Source organism: Mytilus edulis, chromosome 9, assembly GCF_963676685.1.
Source record: "Mytilus edulis chromosome 9, xbMytEdul2.2, whole genome shotgun sequence".
NCBI classification, from domain to species: Eukaryota; Metazoa; Mollusca; class Bivalvia; order Mytilida; family Mytilidae; genus Mytilus; species Mytilus edulis.
The window spans coordinates 8780783-8806018 of record NC_092352.1 but is presented as its reverse complement, the minus strand read 5'-3'; the positions used below and the strand labels follow the sequence as shown (position 1 = coordinate 8806018).

The 25236-nt window shown below is 30.9% G+C and overlaps 1 protein-coding gene across 1 annotated transcript in view; it reads right to left on the bottom strand.

Moving 5' to 3' along the window:
- LOC139487594 (receptor-type guanylate cyclase Gyc76C-like) overlaps positions 1-24489 on the bottom strand; it is a 124599-nt gene extending 100110 nt beyond the window's left edge. Inside the window, exon 1 of the mRNA XM_071272492.1 lies at positions 24389-24489. The gene's annotated coding sequence lies outside the window, so the exon portion shown is untranslated. The remainder of the gene's footprint in view (positions 1-24388) is intronic.
- Between the last annotated feature and the right edge of the window lie 747 nt (positions 24490-25236).

Here is a 25236-nt window from a genome sequence, read left to right as displayed (position 1 = left end):
TCATAAGAGATATCTTTGGAAAAAAATGTTGACCATCGAATGACTATCATATGACATGTTATTGAATGTAAGTTAAAGCTTTCTTAAGATAGTCATACATTTTGATGCCCTTATGACTGTCATAAGTGAAAATATTTTCCTTTATTTTAAAAATCCATAAAAAATTATAATTAGTTATCAAAGGTACCAGGATTATAAACATAGATATGAATATACTAATTATATCCATTCTTATTTTCTACGAATATTTAAGTTTTTTCATTATAATAAACATGAAATAATACACGAAAGGGAATACAAATCTGAGTTGTCAATTAGTTTAAATTTAGTTTGACTATAATAAATCTTGAACTTTGCGTATATGTATTATAATACATTTCGTGTTTTTCAATTATGCATGTTATTAACATTCTGTACATCGAGTTCCTGCTTAACTAAATGCCAGTGCAAAAACGTCGATAAATAATTATACAAGGAAAAATAATATATAAATATATATATATATATATTTATTATACAAAATTATAAGTAAGAAAAGTAGTTCAAATTTTACTTTGCAGGAGACTTTAATTTTAAGTGGTAAAAGTAAATCTTTACTAATTAGCACACGTGATTTTATTGTAAGGAACATGTACTTATACATGAAAAGTAATTAAAGTTTGAGTTGATATTCAAAAGACGATCATAAGTCAGGTCTCGAGGTGTCTTTAGTTAACATGTCTTACGACTATGGCTCGTCCTAAGACCATCATAATACATGTCTTAATCATAAGATACTTTGGAAAACCAGGCCTTTGCTTTTTATACAACAGGAATTCACTATGTTAACAAATAATTGAAACCAAAACGCACGCACGTATTTTGTTAAAGTTTATCAGCATCAATAAAAGTTAGAATAAATCAAAGAAAACCAGAATACAAGACATTAAATTTGTAAGACGCGGTATGAAAATAGGCATATAAGAAGTACAATAAATACTTGAAAGCGAGCTTAGCTAAGAGAACAATATAAATTGGCAATTCACAATGCAGTCCTACTATTGCTGGGCTTAATAAAAGAACGAAAACTATATATCAAAACTAAATGTTTATGCCGATGCGTTCAATTATTATCCATGTGTATCTTAAACTTTGGAGATGTACAACAATACTTTCAACATATTTTGAAACAATTATTCTTTGAATTCGTTTTGTCTGCGTTTACATTTGCAAACAGGAGATGTTCCAATTTGCAATTTAAAGTTAAGTTAAGTGGTCAATTAACTCATCTTTAATTGCATCTATCTCATTGAACTTTGAATAAAGTTTAATGCGTAACATATTTTGAGATACATCTAAATATTTACAATAATTGTTGATTAATAAACTTGTACGACACAATTGTTGCATGTTTACTTTTCTTACTATGCACTTTCTATTCACTAGTACACGTACCATCTATATATGACTATGTATCCATGACTGCTATTTTCAAATATTTGTTTTCATCCGAAAGGTTTATTATTTTGTTGCATCATTTCAGAATTTTTTTTTATTCCTTGTTAATGTATCACATTTACAAAATTTTACAGATCAGTTATGTTGAGGGAAAAAGATCGAAACCGTTTTGGTGGTTGTAGAATTTTGTTATATCCTCGTTTAAAAAACACATTTATCAATCATTTCATAAAAAACTCATATGAAAGCTCATCAAAGCTGCTTGAATTAATTTTTGGTAAGCCAGTCGTCTGTTGAGCACCGATTATGACTACCATGTCAAAGATTTTTAATTAGTTACGCGATAGAACTATTTAACCAATGCCCCTATCACTCCCTGGTTTGTTCCTGAGGTTCACAATGCATTCTTGTTTTTACAAAGTAGCTTAAGTGGGTTGTTGTTTTTGGTAGGTTTTCTTTCCTATTGCACACGTTGTTTCTACATATACTTTGACTTCCCCACAGTATAATACTTTATTTTCAATAACAATGTAAATAGAAAAGTTCTAATGTAACTTGTCAACTAAACAATTTCCATAACCATATTTCTATACCCGCCAAAATACGAGCTATAGTGCTGATTATTCTCTAATGGACAAACAATTCGAGGGGAAAGGTATCGACTTTGTGGTAGTTATATCCTTAATGGTACCAACTGTATTTATCAGATGAGCATTTCGAAAATTAATTTTCTCTTTAACGATGCTCAATTTCAATTATTTAATTATCCAAATTATAATAAAAATTAAACCAAATATATCCAAAGAGTAGTGAATACAGGACAAGGAATTAATGCGGGCTTTCCACGAGAAAGATATATTCCTAAGATTATTCCAAGATTTACACATTGCAAAGTTTAATCACACAGTATCTGTATTTTCATACAGGCAACAGTAGTATATACTGTTGTTAATACCAGTTGATCAGAACAAATGCATAGCATGCAGAAAATGTGGAGGATATTCCTCATAGTCTTTATTTCAATTTAATTGTTCTTCCATCAGTATTTTGCTTCACCTATATAACGGTAGTATTCTTATTCGAAAGATTGTTTTACATGCTTATCATTTTTAAAAGGTTTAGAACATTATATGGCTTGAGTAGTATTTTGTGTGTGTGTGCGGGAAACCTATTTATATTTGGTCTATGACCCAAACCTTACAATGTTTACAATAGTTTAAAAACATTTAAATCTTTTTGATTCCAGAAGGAATCTGGAGATAGTCACAAGACAAACATATTATGTCAAAAATAAAACACAGAAAAATGAATCATAGCTCAAATTCATTTGTATAATTGATGTAAATGAACTGTTGCACAATTCATGTTTGAAATACGTCCAATGACGAATAAATATATCTAAAAGTATGTCATAGCCAATTTGGTCAAAGAATTATAGGCAAATCTTGCTTTAGTTCAGACAATCCATTTTCTCTTGATATCAAAAAATGTTATTCATTAACTTTTCTTAATCAATATTGCATATTTAAAGTTGACACTGACGTGTTATGTCAATCTAAACATTTCAATCATTTGTAATAGTAGTCTAACTATATATAGAAAGTTTTTTTTATGTTACAACTCATGTTCAACGCATTGAGTATAGGTTATTTGGAAACGCTCTTGCTGCGAAAGATAGAGCAGTGATTATAAATAACCAGATCCACCAACCAAAAAACTTGTAAAAATAAAAATACAATAATAGTAAATTGTTTTTTCTGATTATTTTTTATAATTTGACTAAAATTCATGTTCTATAATAAAAATTCTATTTTACTAAAATGAGAAAAATACCTTAAAAAGTCCCATATGACTTTTCGCGATTTAATGATTTGTTCACATGCAAAACTGACAATACCGTCATTGAGTTAATAAATCATCAATAAAGATAAACTTATTTAAGGGTTTTACTGTTGTATTGTGTCCTTGTTGTCAGATGATTTATAGATGTTCATGAGTATGGGCTCTATCAATATACTATGATAATCATCATAAAATCCAGAAATAAAGACACCACTAATTGTGTTTAGTATTTCACATGGTTTAACTTCCAGGTAGACAAGAGCATCAAGAGGGTAACTAATTAAACTCAATTTCCGATATTTCTGGAAAATAGAGATGTCGTATATCGAATGCTATATCTTATACGTGAACATTTAGACGATATTAGCAACTTGACAGATATTTATATTAGAATCATCAATGTTTCCTAAGTGGCTTCCCTTAATATATTAGATAAAACATGCAATCTACATCTACTAGAAGAATGTAAATTGCCTTAATATTGAGTTACAATCTATAATGCTAACAATAGGAAACATGCGTGAAGTTTCAATGACGAATGATTTATATCAAACACTCGGTCTCTTTTAAACAAAAAAGTCAAATTGTAAAAAACTTATTTGATATAAATCCAGATTTCAGATGAGGGAATTTACATTAGAAAGTCTACTAAATAAAAGTTATCCACAGGCATACATTTTTTTATATGCACAATAAATGCTTCTGCAACAAAATGTAAGCAAACTTCAACTCTCATTAAATTAATGTGAATATTGCATTTTGTATGACAAAACAAAATATTTATATATGAAGTTTATGCTTTACTTCAAAAGATGTTTGTTATGTATAATTACTTTTCTATATCACTACCTGTGATGTAACGAGATTGTGATATCATATTATTACGTAGTACAGACACAATTAATATTTTGAAAATATTACGCATAGTAAAGCAGACATGAACACAAACATCTATGACGTATGTGTATACTATTACTTTCAAGTATCGGAGATTGTTTGTGCAATGATATTAGTATCATTATTTCATTTCATTAACACTTGCTGAAAAATATTCTTTTCAAACTGACAGTCAACGATGATATCATCCGCCTAGTAGTTAGTCCGGTCGTGTTGCGGATGAAATATGTTATCTCTTTATTTTTGATTTAGAGTGGGGTGTCACATGTGGAGCAGGATCTGATCACCCTTCCCGAGTAACTAGTTTATTAGCTTCATTGTGAGAAGCTTCCCTCTTTCATGGAAATCATAAGAAATACAAGCTCTAGAATATCGTATTGACTTGGAGATATATACTTTGTATGCAGGTGCTTCTGGAATATTGCTAGATAAAATGGAAGGTTAACTATTATGAAGCTGAAATCATCTATTTTGTGGTAAAGTTTTGTTTTCAACCGACTCTCATTGTTAATTTATAAATGTTAGTATCTGTTGTGTCCTATATATCAAGGTCAATGGAATAGATGCATCAACATAGGCATCAAATTTTAAATGATTTAGTGAGAGAACAGCATCTGGAGTTGAAGTTAAAGGATACTGCTTACTTCTATCTGTTTTCTAAAAAGTTGTAGTCAGTCTCATATAAATAAGAACAAAAAGCAAAGGCCAATATATATATAGAAGTAAACTATTTGATTACAGCTGCCATATTCCTGACTTGGTACATAAAATTTTAAGAAAAATTATGGGTTGAACCTGGCTTAATGGCTAGCTAAACATCCACTTTAAGGACAATGTTAAACAAAAATCACAATAATGACAACACTTCGCGACAGTAAAACAGCACCGATACACACAAGAACATTTATCACAGATAAACGCACACTTAGAATATGACAGTTGACACAACAGCAAACTGCAGAACAACAAGGAATATATTCCATCAATGACAGACACCACAAGATATCACAAACAGTAACGCGTAACGCACTAACGTAATATCATGCAATCTCGACCTTTTACAATTATTTCCACAATACTCGTCTCTGACTATGATGGTATGTAAAGGCAATTTATAATTATTTGGACTACATTGTACACACGATAAGAAATAACATATTATTCAACCAAAACCATAACAGAAACATCAACAATAAATCCATGAATGCTTTGTCTATATAAAATACCGAAACAAGTCATATAGCAGTGCAAATTCCCACTCGGTAAAACAGTCTTATTCGGAAATATGTAACATTCGGTACTTAGCAGACAGATGACATAGAATTTAAACCAGAATCTAAGATAAAAATTGTCATAAGTAAGTTTAGACAAAGACACATCGTATGAGTCAACCTATTCGTGATGGTGTCAATAAAATTTAGGGAGTATCTTTCCTCCTCATTAATCTTTACTTTTTCGTACGAAAATAAAAATAAAAAATTGAACTGCAACTACAAACGATAAGACATAAAACAATATCCGATTAAAATTACAGAGAAAAACTTTCCTCCTCATAACTTTGTTGGAGCATTTTCTTCATCAGGAACACACTTCTGTAGATTAATGTAGTATAGTGTGAACATGCACGAGCATAACGTATCAATTGAGATACGTTAACACAATACGACGGAGCTGATGATATTTTACCGCTGATAAATGGTCAAATTAAATATTGGGAATTTGAAATCATCCCGTTGTTTTTATTGATTTCAGTGTGAAGTCGTCCATCTGTGTCAGTATGAAGGAAAAAATCTAGGTATGAAGCAGTCCATCTTGTATCAATAGTAACCTTAATTTCAAATTCACTGGGTTATATGAGATACAAGTATTGACTGAAATATGGGTTGTTCAGTGATGGGGAAGGTGCTTTCTTTTCTTGTCTTTTAGAAGACAAGAAGGTTTTAAACTAATTCTGCTTCATACTAGTAATAACAAATCGACCAGAATGGGTTCACAATTAGTACCCATTGAAATACTGACTGTCTGTTGAAATATTAATCCTCCAAATATATTGTCAATTAAAAGTCTAGCAATTTGATAATATCATCTTCATTGCATTTTCTGCTAAGATCAGTGAGGTTTTTATGACCCAAAATAAGAAAAATACGATTTTACGATTCCCGTTTTAAAAGAAAAAAACCTGTTAAATGAGATGTTGAAGTAAATATTTCAACTGAATATGGAGAATAGTAGTGTAAAGCGTAAAACATTAAAGCTCTTAAAGTTAACGTTGCAGAGATTGAGATCTGAGATTAAGCAGTAGATCTTTATGTCATTCTTTTTTATAAATCAAAGAATGGACAACTTTTTCAATCTGTCATTAATTTTGAAATGGGGAACACTAAAGTACACTGAAGTGTAGGAAAGGCAAGATGAACGAGTCTTAGTCGATTACTTTGACTGCTGATAAAACAGATTTTTTTTTTAGAAAGATGATTTGTAGAGCACTTGGACGACCCAGCATTATAACAGTGTTTGTCGGGATACTTTTGTAGTTTATGTATCAATACAGTGAAAGATGATTCAGCTCTTGAACTTTGATCGAATTTCCAAAGGAACATACAATACCAATGGTTATTAAGGATTTCTTCCTTGGTAAGTGTCTTGAGGATACAAGTGAATTGTCGATATCTAATTAATTTATCAAGCAGTGTTTTTAAATTTTCATACGATATAATGCCCAAGTCATATTTGGCACAACTGTCTTGAATGTTAACTTTTCAATGATTTTCATTTATTTCATTTGTTTTTATTTCAGCGCCATAGATCGGTCCAATGTATACTAAACGTATGTCACCTGGCGTACCAACTAATAAGCCTGTTATTTTTTACAATCTTTATCTCAATTAGAAATCTGGGAGATGAAAACTGTAAATTTATAAACGCGAGGCTAGGACAGGTTTGCATGCTGTCAACTGTATAATTGTGTGGTGAATTTATCTAATGATTTAACTTGTATCTGAAAGATCTGTTTTTGTCTTATATTTTATCGCGAGTAGATTGTCTTAAAAGAAAGTGGATCTATCGAAAGGGAGGCCAAAAATACCAAAGAGATATTCAAACTGATAAGTCGAGAAAAAAAGACTAACAATACCTTGACAAAAAGTGAAAAGCAACAAATAGACAAAAAGTACTCAAAATAGAACATTGAAAACTAGACTGATTTTTGCCTCTTTGGTAGGGTTGTTGTCTCTTTTAGACAAACCATATTTTCCATTCACAAGAATATCAATCACATAAAAACATCGGGAGTGAACTTATGTACTCTGGATGGGTAAAGCATTACCTGCATCCATTTTGTAACTAATGGTTAATGCTACTGAATCACCGTTAACCATAGCTGTCCTTTATAGTAAGATTGTATATAGATAGGTTTGGATTTTGAAAAAAGGTAAATGAAATATGAGAAACAACGTTCGTTCCCACGTTGTTTACAAAGTTATGTGTTGTTTGCACTACGAAAACGTCTGAAGTTTAAATAAAGAAGAAAGTGTCAAACATTATATATAAATAGGATCGTTATTTTCCTGTTTCGTAATATATTACTATTTAACAAAAAAGACATCAAAGAAAGTGATTTGCTGGTATACCGGTGTGATCAATACGAAGTGGTTAATAGCTAGAGTTACATAGGTCTGTGTATTACTACAGAATATATAGTCAGACATGATCCAGGAAAAAAGTAATTACTGAAAAAAAAGATAAATATCTAAATCTTAATGAAAAGTCAGCTGCAGTCTATGAAACGCTGTATTCCAATCGACAATCAAATTAAATAATAATCATGTAGTACTATGAACTAGCATCAATGCCATAATAAATACATACATCAAGTCTATAGATTAGTATATAAACATAGATAGTCGGTTAAGTTGACCTGCATAATAAAGGAACAACTCATCTGAAAGTGTTTTTCAACACTTTTCTCCAATAGCTCTTCATTCAGAAAGTACTCTTATTATATTCTTTATTTTGATTAGGTAAAGGGAAATAAATTATCAGATCTGATAATTTATTGCTGCTAGGAAATGTCAACAAAAAACAATTTAATAAAAACAAGATTTTTACTGATTGTTTGAAAAAGATTGTTTGTTACGAATCAATTGATCACAAGAACTAAAGTAAGCATCACGGAAATATATTCCTGAAATATACCTACTGTTGCATGTGATTGGATATTTGTATGGAATAAAAAAACTGCCATAATTAAACATTTGTAAGATGCAATTTAAATGCAGTTTCTTAATTCGTAAAATGCCATTTGTTAATTTTTTTAATGCGATTTCTTAATTTGAATCATGTTTTCTTCTATCCCTTATATAACTGTTTACATTTCTTGTGAAGCTTGTAAATGTCATTTTTGCGTTATGAAACAAGTTCCTGGTGATGTAAACATGTCTAATTGTTTTTGTCTTTCAGAAGTAGCTTTGTGATTCAAAATTCAATGTTAGAAAATATTAATCAGGAGTAATATAATGTTAAATTATAATATTATACGAAATAAATCAAAACCTTCTTTTGATGACGTTTCCACAAAAAGCTTTTTTCTACGTCTTTAACAAGTTTCTGTGAATTTGATATTAAGTAATTAAACTTCAACTAAAGAAGCATGTTCTGTTTCTGGTTTATTGAGAAGACTATCAATTTTAAGTTTAATCAACAAATTACAAGTAAAGTGTAACATGACAGCCATATGATAGTGGCAACCATAGAAGATAGTTAAACAATATAACGTTGCTACTTAAATCTTTAAAGTTTCTTCTGTGGATGTTTTTTATACTTAATCATCTTTTATGTGTCACAAACAAGATACATTTCCCGAAGTTAAAGAAGCCATAATGAAGCAAGTCTGTGCAGGTATATGTAAATATTTATCATCTAATACGATCTGCAAATGCCTAATGTTTTATTGAAATTCTAAGCTTTCCCAGACATTCACTTGTATTACAGTTCAATGGCCTCATATAAACTGTTCGATTTAGATTTTGTTCCGTGAATCATTGGACACCCCCATACAATACTTGTTTGGTCTAATAGTGCATAAACATGTGAAATTTAGAATTAAACTGCAATTATTGTAATATATATTAGTTACATTTATAAATATATAAATAAAAACATTCAGTGTTAAAAAATCCCAATAATTTGTGTCTCTTTTGGTTAACTGTCTCATTGGCAATCATACCACCTGTTGGTATTGTACATATGTGTATTGGCAATCATACCACCTGTTGGTATTGTACATATGTGTATTGGCAATCATACCACCTGTTGGTATTGTACATATGTGTATCATATTGGCAATCATACCACCTGTTGTTATTGTATATATGTGTATCACATTGGCAATCATACCACCTGTTGTTATTGTACATATGTGTATCACATTGGCAATCATACCACCTGTTGTTATTGTACATATGTGTAACACATTGGCAATCATACCACCTGTTGTTATTGTACATATGTGTATCACATTGGCAATCATACCACCTGTTGTTATTATACATATGTGTATCACATTGGCAATCATACCACCTGTTGTTATTGTACATATGTGTATCACATTGGCAATCATACCACCTGTTGTTATTGTACATATGTGTAACACATTGGCAATCATACCACCTGTTGTTATTGTACATATGTGTATCTCATTGACAATCATACCACCTGTTTTTATTGTTCATATGTGTATCACTTTGGCAATCATACCACCTGTTGTTATTGTACATATGTGTATTGGCAATCATACCACCTGTTGTTATTGTACATATGTGTATCACATTGGCAATCATACCACCTGTTGTTATTGTACATATGTGTAACACATTGGCAATCATACCACCTGTTGTTATTGTACATATGTGTATCACATTGGCAATCATACCACCTGTTGTTATTGTACATATGTGTAACACATTGGCAATCATACCACCTGTTGTTATTGTACATATGTGTATCACATTGGCAATCATACCACCTGTTGTTATTGTACATATGTGTATCACATTGGCAATCATACCACCTGTTGTTATTGTACATATGTGTAACACATTGGCAATCATACCACCTGTTGTTATTGTACATATGTGTATCTCATTGGCAATCATATCACCTGTTGTTATTGTACATATGTGTATCACATTGGCAATCATACCACCTGTTGTTATTGTACATATGTGTATCTCATTGGCAATCATACCACATGTTGTTATTGCACATATGTGTATCTCATTGGCAATCATACCACCTGTTGTTATTGCACATATGTGTATCACATTGGCAATCATACCACCTGTTGTTATTGTACATATGTGTAACACATTGGCAATCATACCACCTGTTGTTATTGTACATATGTGTATTGGCAATCATACCACCTGTTGTTATTGTACATATGTGTATCACATTGGCAATCATACCACCTGTTGTTATTGTACATATGTGTATCACATTTGTAAAATCACAAAATAAATCAATGTTTCAATAAATCTTTAGTAGTTATATATAATATTAGATTGCATAACTAATTTGAAAGACCACATCACCAGAAAGCAGTTTAATTTACCAGAATATTATTGACTGACAATTTCTTCAAAGCCTTCCCTCAACGAATACTTGGTTTAACATTACATTGCACTAAATCTATTAACATTATATATGTTTATTGGAATCTAGTTCAGAAATGTGCAATTAAAATCATTCCGAAAGTCTGATATCGATGATGATCAAACATAACGTTACTGTAGTGCCGATTCTGACAATGCTATAAAACTGATTCTTTATGCGTGCAGTTTCTCAAACCATATTGCGTTTTGTTTATATACGCATTGATAAGACAATCTGTATGTTCGTATGAGCATAGCGAAGGAGAACATAATGCTGTTTTTGTATGCGTAATGCAACATAGAATTACGAAGATATAACTGTTTATACCTTAAGGACCTTAGATTCTCTGTTTTTTACAATCCCAGATGGCGAAAGACACCCATACAACCTTAAGCAAATTCCAAATTCCTACTACCTATTGACGGTCATATAAGTAAGAGGTTTAGCTAGCTATAAAACCAGGTCCAATCCACCACTTTCTTTATAAGAAATTGCCTGTACCAAGTCAGAAATATGACAGTTGTTATCCATTCGTTTAATGTGTTTGAGGTTTTGATCTTGCCATTTTATTAGTGACTTTCCGTCTTGAATTTTCCTCGGAGTTCAGTAATTTTAGGATTTTACTTTTGATTAAAAAAACACACTTAAAAGCAAAAATGTATAAGACTATTGACATCTGTGTCTTGAAATTGTGTACTTAGTTAAGCATGTATACTCACTAGTTTGTTAAGGTTTTGAGACAAAGACTCAAAAACCTTTTTTCCTATACGTCTTGTTTCCGGTTGTTCACATTTTTAAATTAATCATAAATTAATGCAAAATGTATTCCATGTAAATTATAAGTATCATTTACAGCTAATATGTGTGGTTCTTTTGCCTGCATATAATCATTAGAGATGTTTTATTACCCATTCACAATATATACAACCGTTACGGCAAGATATAAAGACGAATTTGCACTCAGTATACCTGGTCTCTATAATAAGTAGTAAAAGAAAACCTGTTCAATATATATATAGTTATTTTTATGATAAAAGTCTCGAATATGAATCTGATTTGTGCTTTATTTCATCTGCTGTTAACAAAAGAAAGGTATTACATTTTCTATTTATGTCCATAAAACTATTTTTCATAATACAAATGCTGCGCTATATTCTACACATCTGCTAGCATAATATTTCCCTTTATAGTAAGGTATTATATTAACTCGAAATTAGCTTCTACACAGCTTGTGGAATGATAATTTTATAGGAATTTTATAATTTTACAAGTTTTATAAATTGATTAAAAGCAAATTCGGTGCACCAAAACAATATAAATTTAGAATGGAAATGGGAAATGTGTCAAAGCGACAACAACCCGAGCAAAGAGCAGGAAACAGCCGAAGACCACCAATGGGTCTTCGACACAGCGAGAAAACATGAATGTTTGCAGAATGAGAAAGAAAATGTTTTTCATAATCAGGAAATGATTTAATGAAATGCTGGCCTTTAATCTTATTTTACTTTGCCATGTCTTAAAATTGCAATATATCATTATTTAAAACTCGCAATGTTGTATATGATAATAATAATAATTTTGATTGTGGTGATACCCTTAAAAACCGGCGGACATTCAAACTCATAGATCGAAAGAAAGCTGACAACGCCATGTCTAATACAAAAAAAGACAAACAGACAAATAATAGTAAACAAGAAACAACAAAGAAAACTACAGAGTAAGCAACACAAACCCTAAAATAATAAATATAGGTGATCTCAAGTGCTCCGGAAGGGTAAGCAGATTCTGTTCAAAATGTGGCACTCGTCGTGTTACTAATGTTTTTACATTACCCAGTTAAAATTGTCTAATTCGGTGGGTTACATTCGATATCATCTGTGAAACGGATATTCTATAACAGTCAACCTAACCGTGACTGCGTACGTAATATTTACGAAGGGGTGATATCAACTTCATCATTTGGAAATCTTGGCTAAATAGCTTCATTGTGAGCAGCAACCCTTTATTAATGAAATCATGATAGGAAATACAAACCCGGGAATATCGTACCAACTATGAGATATATACTCCGTATGCAGGCGCTGCTAATATGTTGCTACATAGAAATAGAAGGTTCCTCCATACGTAACAAGTATGTTGTCAATAAAAAAATCAAGCATCTTGATAATGTCAGCTTCAGAGAATTTTTTGTTTGAATTAGATAGATTTTTTACAAAGTAGGATTTATCCCTCCCTAAGACAAGATACGTGTATCTACATTGGTCATCTTTTTTATGAAACAAAGCAATAACAACTCATTCAATTTGTCTTTTAGTTTGGAATGGGGAACACTTGTGTAAAGTTTAGAAAAGTAAAATGTTTTAATACTATTGTAAGATAAAAGAGTCAAGTCTTCGATTGTATGTACTCTAGCATATCATTGGAATGTTTTAGTATAAGTGTACTACTACATTTTGTTCTCATACTAATTTCGGTAAAGGCAATAAAATTAGATAATTAATGGTTTGATAGTTGAAAGAGATGATGAGCATTGTTTGATTTCATTTAACATTTCAGGGATATTCACGGAGCCAATAATAATCTATAAGTCATCATAATGTTTATTAGTTTATAATAAATTATTATTTGTTTTTAAATACTACGCTGCTGTGCTATAAACTGTTATTAGTTTTATAAAGAACAAACTACTGTTTCGTCTACATCAGAATCATACATTACACTTGAATCAAAACAGATAAAAGGCTTTTTATATGCTTAGTTCATGGACATTGAAAAAGTGAAATCCTAGGGGTAGAAAATTCTTAAGGATAATCCTATATACAGCAAATTTAGAGAAAATTAACATGCTAATAATATTAAACTTGTATGTAAACATCAAAGTTCTAACATCTGGACTGTTGATACCTTATAAAATTGAGAATGTAAATGGGGAATGTGCCAAAGAGACAACAACCCGACCATAGAAAAAAACAACAGCAGAAGGTCACCAACAGGTCTTCAATGTAGCGAGAAATGTTTACTTTATATAAAGAACCTACTGAACCGTTTAGTTTATAGAGAGATATTATTGAACCATTTACTTTAGATAGAAAAACTACTAAACCGTTTATTTTATAACGACAAACTACTGTGAAAATTGTCTTTGTATTAGTGTCACAGTTTGTTTATTATAAACAAACTTCTGTAACTGTTTACTTTATATTGACAAACTACCGAACTGTTTACTTTATATAGATACACTACTGAACCGTTTACTTTATATAGATACTCTAATGAACCGTTTACTTTACATAGACAATCCACTGAACCGTTTACTTTATATAGACAAAGTACTGAACCGTTTACTATATATATATATAAACTACTGAACCGTTTACTATATATATATAAACTACTGAACCGTTTACTTTACATAGACAAACTACTGAACCGTTAATTTTACATACTAGTAGACAAACTACCGAACTGTTTATTTTATATAGATACACTACTGAACCGTTTACTTTACATAGACAACTATGGAACTGTTTACTTCATATAGACAAAGTTTTGAACCGCTTACTTTATATAGACGAACAACTGAAACGTTTACTTTATATAGATAAACTACTGAACCGTTTACTTTACACAGACAAACTACCGAACTGTTTACTTCATATAGACAAACTATTGAACCGTTTACTTTATATAGACAAACAACTGAATCGTTTACTTTATATAGATAAACTACTGAACCGTTTACCTTAAATAGACAAACTACAGGACTGTTTACTTTACATAGACAAACTATTGAACCGTTTACTTTATATAGACAAACTACTGAACCGTTTACTTTACATAGACAAACTTCTGAACTGTTTACTTCATATAGACAAACTTATGAACCATTTGCTTTACATAGACAAACTACCGAATTGTTTACTTCATATAGATAAACTACTGACCCGTTTACTTTACATAGACAAACTACAGAACTGTTTACTTTACATAGACAAACTATTGACCCGTTTACTTTATATAGACAAGCTACTGAACCGTTTACGTTATATAGATAATCTACTGAACCGTTTACTTTACATAGACAAACTACAGAACTGTTTACTTTACATAGACAAACTATTGAACCGTTTAAACTACTAAACCGTTTACTTTATATGGCCAAACTACTGAATCGTATACTTTACATAGACAAACTACTGAATCGTTTACTTTACATAGACAAACTACTGAATCGTTAACTTTATATAGATAAACTACTGAACCATTTACTTTACATAGACAAACTACGGAACTGTTTACTTCATATAGACAAACCAATAACCGTTTACTTGATATAGACAAACTACTGGCCCGTTTACTTTATATAGACAAACTACTGAACCGTTTACTTTACATAGACAAACTACCGAACTGTTTACTTCATATCGACAAACTACCGAACTGTTTACTTTACATAGACAAACTACCGAACTGTTTACTTCATATAGACAAACTACTGAACTGTTTACTTCATATAGACAAACCAATAACCGTTTACTTTATATAGACAAACTACTGGACCGTTTACTTTATATAGACAAACTACTGAACTGTTTACTTCATATATACAAACCAGTGAACTATTTACTTTATATAGACAAACTACTGAACTGTTTACTTCATATAGACAAACCAATGAACTGTTTACTTTATATAGACAAACTACCGAACTGTTTACTTAATAAAGACAATAACCGTTTACTTTATATAGACAAACTACTGAACCTTTTACTTTATATAGACAAACTACTGAACCGTTTACTTCATATAAACAAACTACTGAACCGTTTACTTTATATAAACAAAATACTAAACCGTTTATCTTATGTAGATAAACTAGTGAACCGTTTACTTAAGGATGTTCGCTTGTCTTGTTTTGGAATTTTTGTCAGATTTTCGGAATCATCTGGTTTTATCCACTTAAATGCCTTAACCAAAATTGTCCATCGAACCCCATTTTTCTATTTATAAATCTTTTAAAATTTTAGATATTTTTCAAGTGTTTGGAGATTTATGAGTATGGGAGTCAGATTTGTGGAATTAAAAGACTTAATAATATTGTAATGCCAGGTGATCATCCAAAGTTGATGAGATTACAAACTAGAGGCTCTCAAGAGCCTGTGTCGCTCAACTTGGTCTATGTGCATATTATCAATGGACACAGATAAATTCATGACAAAATGGTGTTTTTGTGATGGTGATTGTTTGTAGATCTTTCTTTACTGAACATTCTTGTTGCTACAATTATCTTTATAATAACCAAATGAACTTGGCCCAGTAATTACAGTGGAATATATTTCCTAAAAATTTACAAAAATTAACAAAAATTTATGAAAATTGTTAACAATTGACTATAAAGGGCAATAACTCCTTAAGGGGTCAATTGACAATTTTGGTCATGTTAACTTATTTGTAGATCTTATTTTGCTGAACATTATTGCTGTTTACAGTTTATCTCTATCTATAATAATATTCAAGATAATAACCAAAATCTGCAAAATTTCCTTAAAATTACTAATTCGGGGGCAGCAACCCAACAACAGGTTGTCTGATTTGTCTGAAAATTTCAGGGCAGATAGATTTTGACCTGATAAACAATTTTTCTCCCGTCAGATTTGCTCTAAATGCTATGGTTTTTGAGTTATAAGCCAAAAACTGCATTTTACCCCTCTGTTCTATTTTTAGCCATGGCGGCCATCTTGGTTGGTTGGCGGGGTCACGCCACACATTTTTAAACTAGATACCCCAATGATGATTATGGCCAAGTTTGGTTTAATTTGGCCCAGTAGTTTCAGAGGAAAAGATTTTTGTAAAAGTTAACGACGACAGACGATGACGACGGACGACGGACGCCGGACGCAAAGTGATGGGAAAAGCTCACTTGGCCCTTTGGACCAGGTGAGCTAAAAATATAAGATGTTCTTGTCTAGGTGTTGGAGAACTTAAACTTGCCAATGATAAAGCTATGAGAAGTCAAGAGAGATCATTTTCCCGCCAAAATTTCAATGGCTTATATCTCGAAAATAGGCACATTGACCTTTATCTTTTTTTTTTTTTGCTCTTTTGATTCCATATTAATCCCTTATCAATAATCTAGTGTTTTTAAAAGCTTATTATTTTGAAACTGAGAAGCCAACTCCCTTGATATAGAAAACTACTGAACCGTTTACTTTATATAGACAAACTACTGTACAATAAAAAGAAGATGTGGTATGATAGCTAATGAAACAACTCTTTACAAGAGACTAAATTACACAGAAATTAATAACAATAGTTCACTTTACGGCCTTACATAATGAGCAAAGTACATACCAAGCCCGAGTCGGCTATAAAAGGCCCCGAACTGTCAAATATAAAAAAAAATTCAAACGAGAAAACTAACGGCCTTATTTAGGTACAAAACAATGAACAAAAAACAATATGCAACTGAACAAAATACGACAATCACTGCATTACATGCTCCTTTGTTAACTTTATTTAGACAAACGACTATAAAACATGTATTTGTATCAGTGTAATCATTATAGTTTAATAAAAATTATCAATATAACAACGAAATAAGCTTTCCAATGTTTTGGCATAATGCTGATTGCATTGAATTACATTGTAATAGAGAAATATTATTCCGTTATTTTACACATATAATTATATATTTTGATGTTATCTAAAATCAAGTATTTATTAAGAGAAATTGAGTGTCAGTTATTATATTTATGTATATATCTGTTGATGTTTATTTTCACAGATATAATATAAATCATCTTATGATAATATAACATGCTCTTGTATGTAATAGTATGGGTAACACCCTGTTTTACGGCAGATTTTTTGTACCTTAAACCTAGATTCTTCCTGTAAATTCACATATGTGATACTTTGTTTATGTTCCTTTCTTAATGCATATATTTCGAATTACTATTGAAATCAAAAATAGTATCTGTATTACACTTACTATTATCAGCTATTCTACGAAAGACGTAAATTCATATCATGTTTTAGTAATTCCTAAGGATTAAAAACCCAAAATATAATAGCAGTAGTAGTTCCAACTTAAAGAAACAAACACACAAGAATCTTGGTTAACACCAATACGTTTAAAGTTGGGAATGTACACGGCAACTGCTTTTTGAACTTAAAAGTTCATAAACCACATTTGGTTTCATCAAATGCAAACCATTGAACAGTCGGTAATAATATTTTTATTCCCAATAGCAAGGTTAAAAAAATGGTAATTTGAGAAGCAGCAACATAATAGCGTTAGTTAAACGTTAAGATGATAACATGTCCTCTAACAAAGGACATCCTCTAAATCATATGTTCAGCTTTAAATTGCCCTTCGTCTAGACAAGTGCTTGACAAGGCAATGTGAAATACAAAATACATCAATTTTTTTTATAATTTGTGTCTCTAACATTGTCTTTGGAATGATAACATGTCAATTACAATTATAAAAAAACTCTATCTTTACTCCCTTTACAGTTCATTATTTGAAGTATCAGCTACTTTTGGTTAATTTTGCACTGCTTTCTTCAAATAATTTTGTGTTATGGCTCTCAATCGTTGTGCATGTCTTTGCAAACTTTTGGTTTCAACCGTTTCTAATAAAGATTATATCACGTAACAAGATTGGTGTTCAAGATAATTTTTCAGTTCGATTTTGGTTTCTAAATATAAGCTGTTTTAAATCATGTGTATGTGTGTCGTATCGACACTGCTTTTCACATAAATACTTATGCAATTACGTTTTAACTCCCATCCATTTTAATACTTGTACTTCTTAAAAAGAAATATTGACACCAGTTATCGTATGCTATAATAATTGTTAAGACAATGCATAAATACACCTACAACATATTCCTTAAATATTTTTGAATTACATCAAATTATATTTGAAATGACGACAGTGTTTTGATTTTTATAATTTCAGTAGTCATCATTTTACTTTATTTCAAAAATTACAATACGATCTTTCAATACTGTCTTCGTCTAAACATAGCTATTATTTAAATGATTTGATACAAAACTTCTATTGCTTCCAGATCATTGTTATATATGATTCTCCATCTTTTGTAAACAATACACACTGCTATGCATTCTATGTTCTACATTGCTAATAAATAACATACTTACACCAAATATGTTGGCGGTGTAAATGATCAATGCTTTAATCTGAAAGAACATGGTCCGTATCTTGGTTGAAATAAAAAAAAATAATGTTTTGTGATATATAACGTTGAGAATGTAAAATGTGAATATGTCAAAGCGAAAACAACCCGACCAAAGAGGAGATAATAGCTGAATGCCACTAATGGGTTTTCAACGCAGCGTGATGTCCCGCACCTGGAGAAAATATTTAACCTTGCCACATCCTATGGGTGGCTACCCCAAGTTATGTGCTTGTAAAACAGTGGTTGTCGTATGTTGTTATCACACTTTTTTTTTTAAATCAGGTCCTTGATTTTCTTGTTTGAACTACTTTAAATTGCCATGTCGGATTTTGCTCATTGTTGACGTCGTACTCTTTAATCATCTACGTCATGTTGGTGTCTGTTGAATTATTGACATTGGCAATTCTACCACATATTCGTATTCTTATTGTAATTTATCATAAATGACACACGTTATGTCTACGATGCTGGCATGTTATTTTGATCAACCGGTAAATACATGCAACAGTATTTACATATGTTTAAACTTGATAAATCGACATGGAAAGACAAATCAGGGTAATACACAAAGCTGATGGAGTTGCATGGACTCATGGAAGATCGGGTGCTTCGACGGTTTAAGAGTCTCCTGTAATGAATGCATCACGCGCCACGCGCCGTGCGAATTTTGTTAAAATCTCACTATCGCCAAACTGAAAAAATACAAAGGAGCAAAGGATATATAACTGATAAACAATTGGTTGATAATCAAAAAGTTGCAATCATCACGTTTGTCATAGCTTCTAGTGGGATTTGTCCGTCTTTGAAAATTTGTTGGTTATTAAGATAATTCTACATGGAAACTGTGTCATGTAAATGCAAAACAAAATTTATGATAGTGGGCCTCATTTAGTTATCATTATCATAACGACTGTCCGTTGAAATAATGTTGTAGCGACGGTGACAAAAAAACTGTATTTCAAACGAGATTAAATGAAAGTAATTGGTATTGTTTCTTTGTTACACAGTAATTATTATGTTACTACAATACCGATAATAACAAATTCTTAACATTGTGTCGGGAAAACAAAAATCTATCGTGATCTTTACAACCACTATGTTATGACTTCACTACGAAACACCCTTACATCAATAAAAATAATAACACAGATAATATGAAAGTTTTATAGTGCATGCCTTGACGTAAACTATCACAAAAACATGAATAAATACGTTTAAATGTTGTAGATAAAGCAAAACTTTGTTCTTAATGATTTACTCCTTTCAGTAAAACGTGCGAAACTGCAAAACAAAATTGTCAATTGATCATGTGTTTATCAATGGCTCGAACAAAATTACAATCGATTTTATCACGATAGTTCGGAACTACTAGTTCCTATTTTGAAAATACAATTGAGGCAAAGTTGTAATTATGTGAATTTTATTATCAACTAGAATCAATGCGAAACAGGGGTTACATGTGTTTACGTAAATAAGACAGTAACAAATTAAATACAAGAAAAAGAATGATAAAGGTATTTACAAAAATACTGAACTCAAATGTAGATTTAAAAACGGGTATGTCCATTAATCCAATCAAAAAATCAACGCCAGCTTATATCAGCCAACGGAACGAATGGAAAACAACTGTCATATTACTCACTTGAAACAGTTATTTTGTGAAAAAAATATTTGTATATATGAAAAACGAAATATGAATATAGATATTGTAAGGAAACTTAATTGGATCAACGGAACACGTGGGGACTGATTGGTTGTATAACAGATCTAAAAATAACAAGAAGCTAAAATACATTAAATGTATACAAGGCACTAGTTGATTTATTAACTTTCTACTAGAAAGTTATATAATCATTTGTTACAATACGATACTACTCTAAGTTAGAATGTAAACACAGACGTTCACATATTCAGTCAATTTATTGAAAGAATTTGGTTAATAGGTTGAAATGTCTGAATTTAACATGTATGTGTTATTTCTTTTGACGATTTAGAAATTAAGATTCTTAATGTACTTCCGCATTTATATACCCAGCATTAACGAATAGGATTTCTTTCACCCTGTTCATCCATACGTTTAATAAATAATGTCGTCACACATTTCCTCTGAAACCGATGTTTGCTAGCAAACTATAACGTAGAATTTCATTATCGCATCTTATGCTAATAAGTATGTCAAGATCGAACAGAATTGACCGTGCATGTGTATGACAGGAGTACCACGGTGACAGAAGAAAAGAGGTGGGTAACACTATAAACTGGCTACTTGTATATACGCTAATAAAAAAATACAGTAATCAGTATATCTTACAAGTATACTTTATTATCTTGATAAAATAACTAATAGCCATTTCTATGTCAAACTCTACATATGGGTGTTGTATAAAATTAACATATGTGCTGGCTTTTTTTAACAGTATTCAGTTCTAATTATTTATAGATCAGAAACTAAAAAATAAAATCACAAACATACTGAACCCCGAGGAAAATTCAATCGGAAAGTCCCTAATCACATGGCAAAATCAAATGACAGAACACATAAAAAACGAACGAACAACAACTGTCATATTCCTGACTTGGACAGGCATTTTCAAATGATGAAAATGTTGGATTGAACCTGGTTTTATAGCGCTAAATCTCTCACTTGTACAACAGTCTCATCAAATTCCGTTATATTAACAACGATGCGTGAACAAAATAGACATAATTAAAAAAAATGTAAAAATATGGGTACAGCAGTCATCACTGTGTTACAATTTTAAAAGAAACAATTTTACAAAAAAGCACAAAAGCATCTATTAAATAAAAAAAAACATTCATTGCTTGTCGTGTCTGACGTCAGAAAATTTATACGTCACAGTAAAAGAAATTTTGTCGTTCAACGTCGGTGAACGGATGGTTTAAGTGGTACATGTAACATTCATTTACCCATACATAATATTATGGCATTTATTCATCTTAAAAATTTATATAAAAAAAATAAACTAAGGCTAAAATTGTAATAGACTTTTATTTTAGAGATACTAATTGCTAAATGAATGTGATATAAAGTTTCACTCAATAAAATCAATGTTTACTGGACCGGTCTTGAGAGTAGTATATTTCAATAGTTAAAATGTTCGATAGGGTATTTTTTTGATTTTTTAATTGTCGTTAAATGTAAATTGGGCAGAAATTGATTGGAACTATATCTTTTGCCACAAAGTCTGTTATCAAATTCAAATATATAAAAGAAAAGATACATCGAATGCAATAAAATACCATGATTGTGTAACTTTGATACTAATTCTTTATGAAGGCCATAAAAGTATTAATATACTGAACTAAAAAGATGTAATGCTACTTTAGTTGCATATTTTGTGTTTTCATGGTCTTATTGTTGTAAAATGATAACTACATATAAATCAAAACTGTGACAGAATCACATAACCACCGCCATTATTATCGTACGGCGATAAAAAACCAAACTTCCCAAACAATTACAAAATACAGGCGTAAGATACCAAAGGGACTGCAAACTCAAAAACTAGTCAAAAATAGACTGACAACGCAAAGGCGAAAATAGAAAAAAGACCAAATAACACACAACAGTACACCAAAATACTAAAAAAAAAAAAAAAAAGGACTAAGCAACACGATCCTTAACATAAAACGGGGGTTGTCCAAGGTGCTTCCGAAAATATTCAGATTGTCTACAAAGTGTTTCCATGTGGAGAAGGTTTAGCTTTATTGACTACAGAAAGATAGAGATTTGTTGTGATTATTCTAATAGTACTTGCTTAAGAATTATAGTAAAGGTTGTGTTAACAAGGCCATCTGCCGAAAAAGAAGTGTTCCAAATTTCAAGTTTTTTTTAATATCGAACTCATTTATGGTTTATATTCAACCTTCGAGGGCATCCATAGTTGTGTTTCAAATATGCTTGCCTTACAATTGCTTTTTTCTGAGTTTTTTTTTAATTTTATTTTTCAATGTCAATCTTATCAATACACCTTATCGATATTTGTCCTTCATTACTGGGCTGCGTTCAATATCGTAGCAGCTACGTAGTGCTACTTAGATTTTGACTATTGAACGTGTAGCTATAGACTAGTTGTAACATAAATATTGTTAGCAGCTACGTAGCCGCTACGTAGCCGCTACGATATTGAACTCGACCCTGGACATCACAAAGGTTACCGTAAAATTTTGACGTCATAATACAAAATATCTGACGCCACAAGGGAAAGGTTATTGTTGTATGACGTCAATAGTTAAAGCGGGACAGATTATCGGGTCAAATTGAACGGATTATCAAATAGCGATAAGATGTATACTGGTAACAGTCGTGTCTATCGTTTTTCGTGAAAACCGTATTTCAATTCTTAGAATTAACACTCAGTTTAGTCTAGTCTGAGGGTGATAAATTTAAATGATCTTTGGTTAGCAAATTTTATATGGTCTAAGTTTTAGATAAAATTCAATAATCAATACTCTGAGGTATGTATACCTGCTAAACTGATATCTCTTAACAGACCATTTGCCATTTGATTAAGGACTTTTTTTTTATAATTTTCCTCGGAGATCAGTATTTTTGTGATTTTACTTTTTTTAAGAGCAACACGACAAGACTCTAATGTGAAAAAGAATCTGTTTACCCTTACAAAGCAATGTCTACCTTCTTTTCCCGGATTGAGGTCTGGTTTGTGTTGTTTAGTCTTTTGTTTACTAAATTGAGTTTTTATACTGTTGTCTGTCGTTTGGTCGTTTTTTGTTTCGTGTCACGACGTTATCAGTTTTTTTTTTTTTTATCAATTTATGAGTTTAGATATCTTTTATTCGCATTTGTTGTTTGATTCGAACCTTTCAATGAAATGAAAAGAAACTCAAAAATAAAAGGATAGTGCTACCGTGGCGACAACAAAGTGATAAATTACTAGTGTATAAGAATTTGTCTTCTGCATTTTTATTGCGCTGGGTATAATAACAGTGATCTTCTTTGATTTTTTTTCATGGATTCCAATTTATTTATCTGTTTATTGGCATTACATGTGTCATATTGTTACATTAAATTTATATCAAGCATTTACAAACAGGGGATACCTTTGATAGTCTTTAGAGCAGAAATTACAAATTGGTGTAAATCGAATGTGGTAAAAAAATCGCTTATATAATGGTTGATCAATTAAACAAGCTTCCGTTTTGCCTCATATGAAAACAATAAACACTACAATTTTAAAGAATAGCAAAGCTTGGATCCGTGATAAAATATCGTATTAATGACGTGATAAAAGGCATTTTCCTACGTTCATTCAATTATAGTGTCTATAATAATAAATAAGTCGACAATCTAAAGACAACAGGCAAAATCTTACCTTTAAAAATGTCTATGCTGAATACAATTCCTTGTGAATGAATGCATTGTAATGATGTTTGATCCTAGAGAATTATATGGTTTAGTGAATGAAATAGATGTAAAGCAGATACGTCCTTCTTAAAGACATTCGATCTATGTCTTTAACAACAGCTTGTTAGGGAGGTTTCTTCAATTAACAAAAATCGTTAATATAGAAAAGAATTTGCATTGATAATTAAAAAGACGTGTTTTAGTTTATTATAAACAATTTAAGATCATTGCATGCACGTTTTTCCATAAATTGAAACATAAATCAAGCAAGCTGTTGGGCGATATCAGATTTTATGCTGTTAAATGATAAATAATCATTGAAATTGGTATATGTTGATGATCAAACGTAGAGAAATGTTTTTATAAGCTAAAGTAACTTCCTTTTTCAACATTATACAAGATAACAAGTTCATGAATCCGATGTTTTGCAAAGAGGCGCCATAAATCACATAACTTTGATTCATGTTATCTGTTTCAAATTTAAAATTGTTTACATTTATATTTAAACAGTAATTTTTTTTTTTTTTTTATAAATGACAATTGCATAAAGTGAAAAGAAATCCCAGTCAACGAACGCACAAAGAGTTGATAGTTTTTACAAATCTAGTATCCAATGCTTAGCATGCAATATATTCCAATTAGTGAAATAACATTCACGGTGCCTATCTAGGTGTCCCATGATGCACATTTCAAGAACGTTTTATCTTGTCCGAATGCAATTGAAACTATAGGCGCTTATGAAAGAGGGACGAAAGATACCAGAGGGACAATCAAACTCATAGATTTAAATAAACTGACAACGCCATGGCTAAAAAT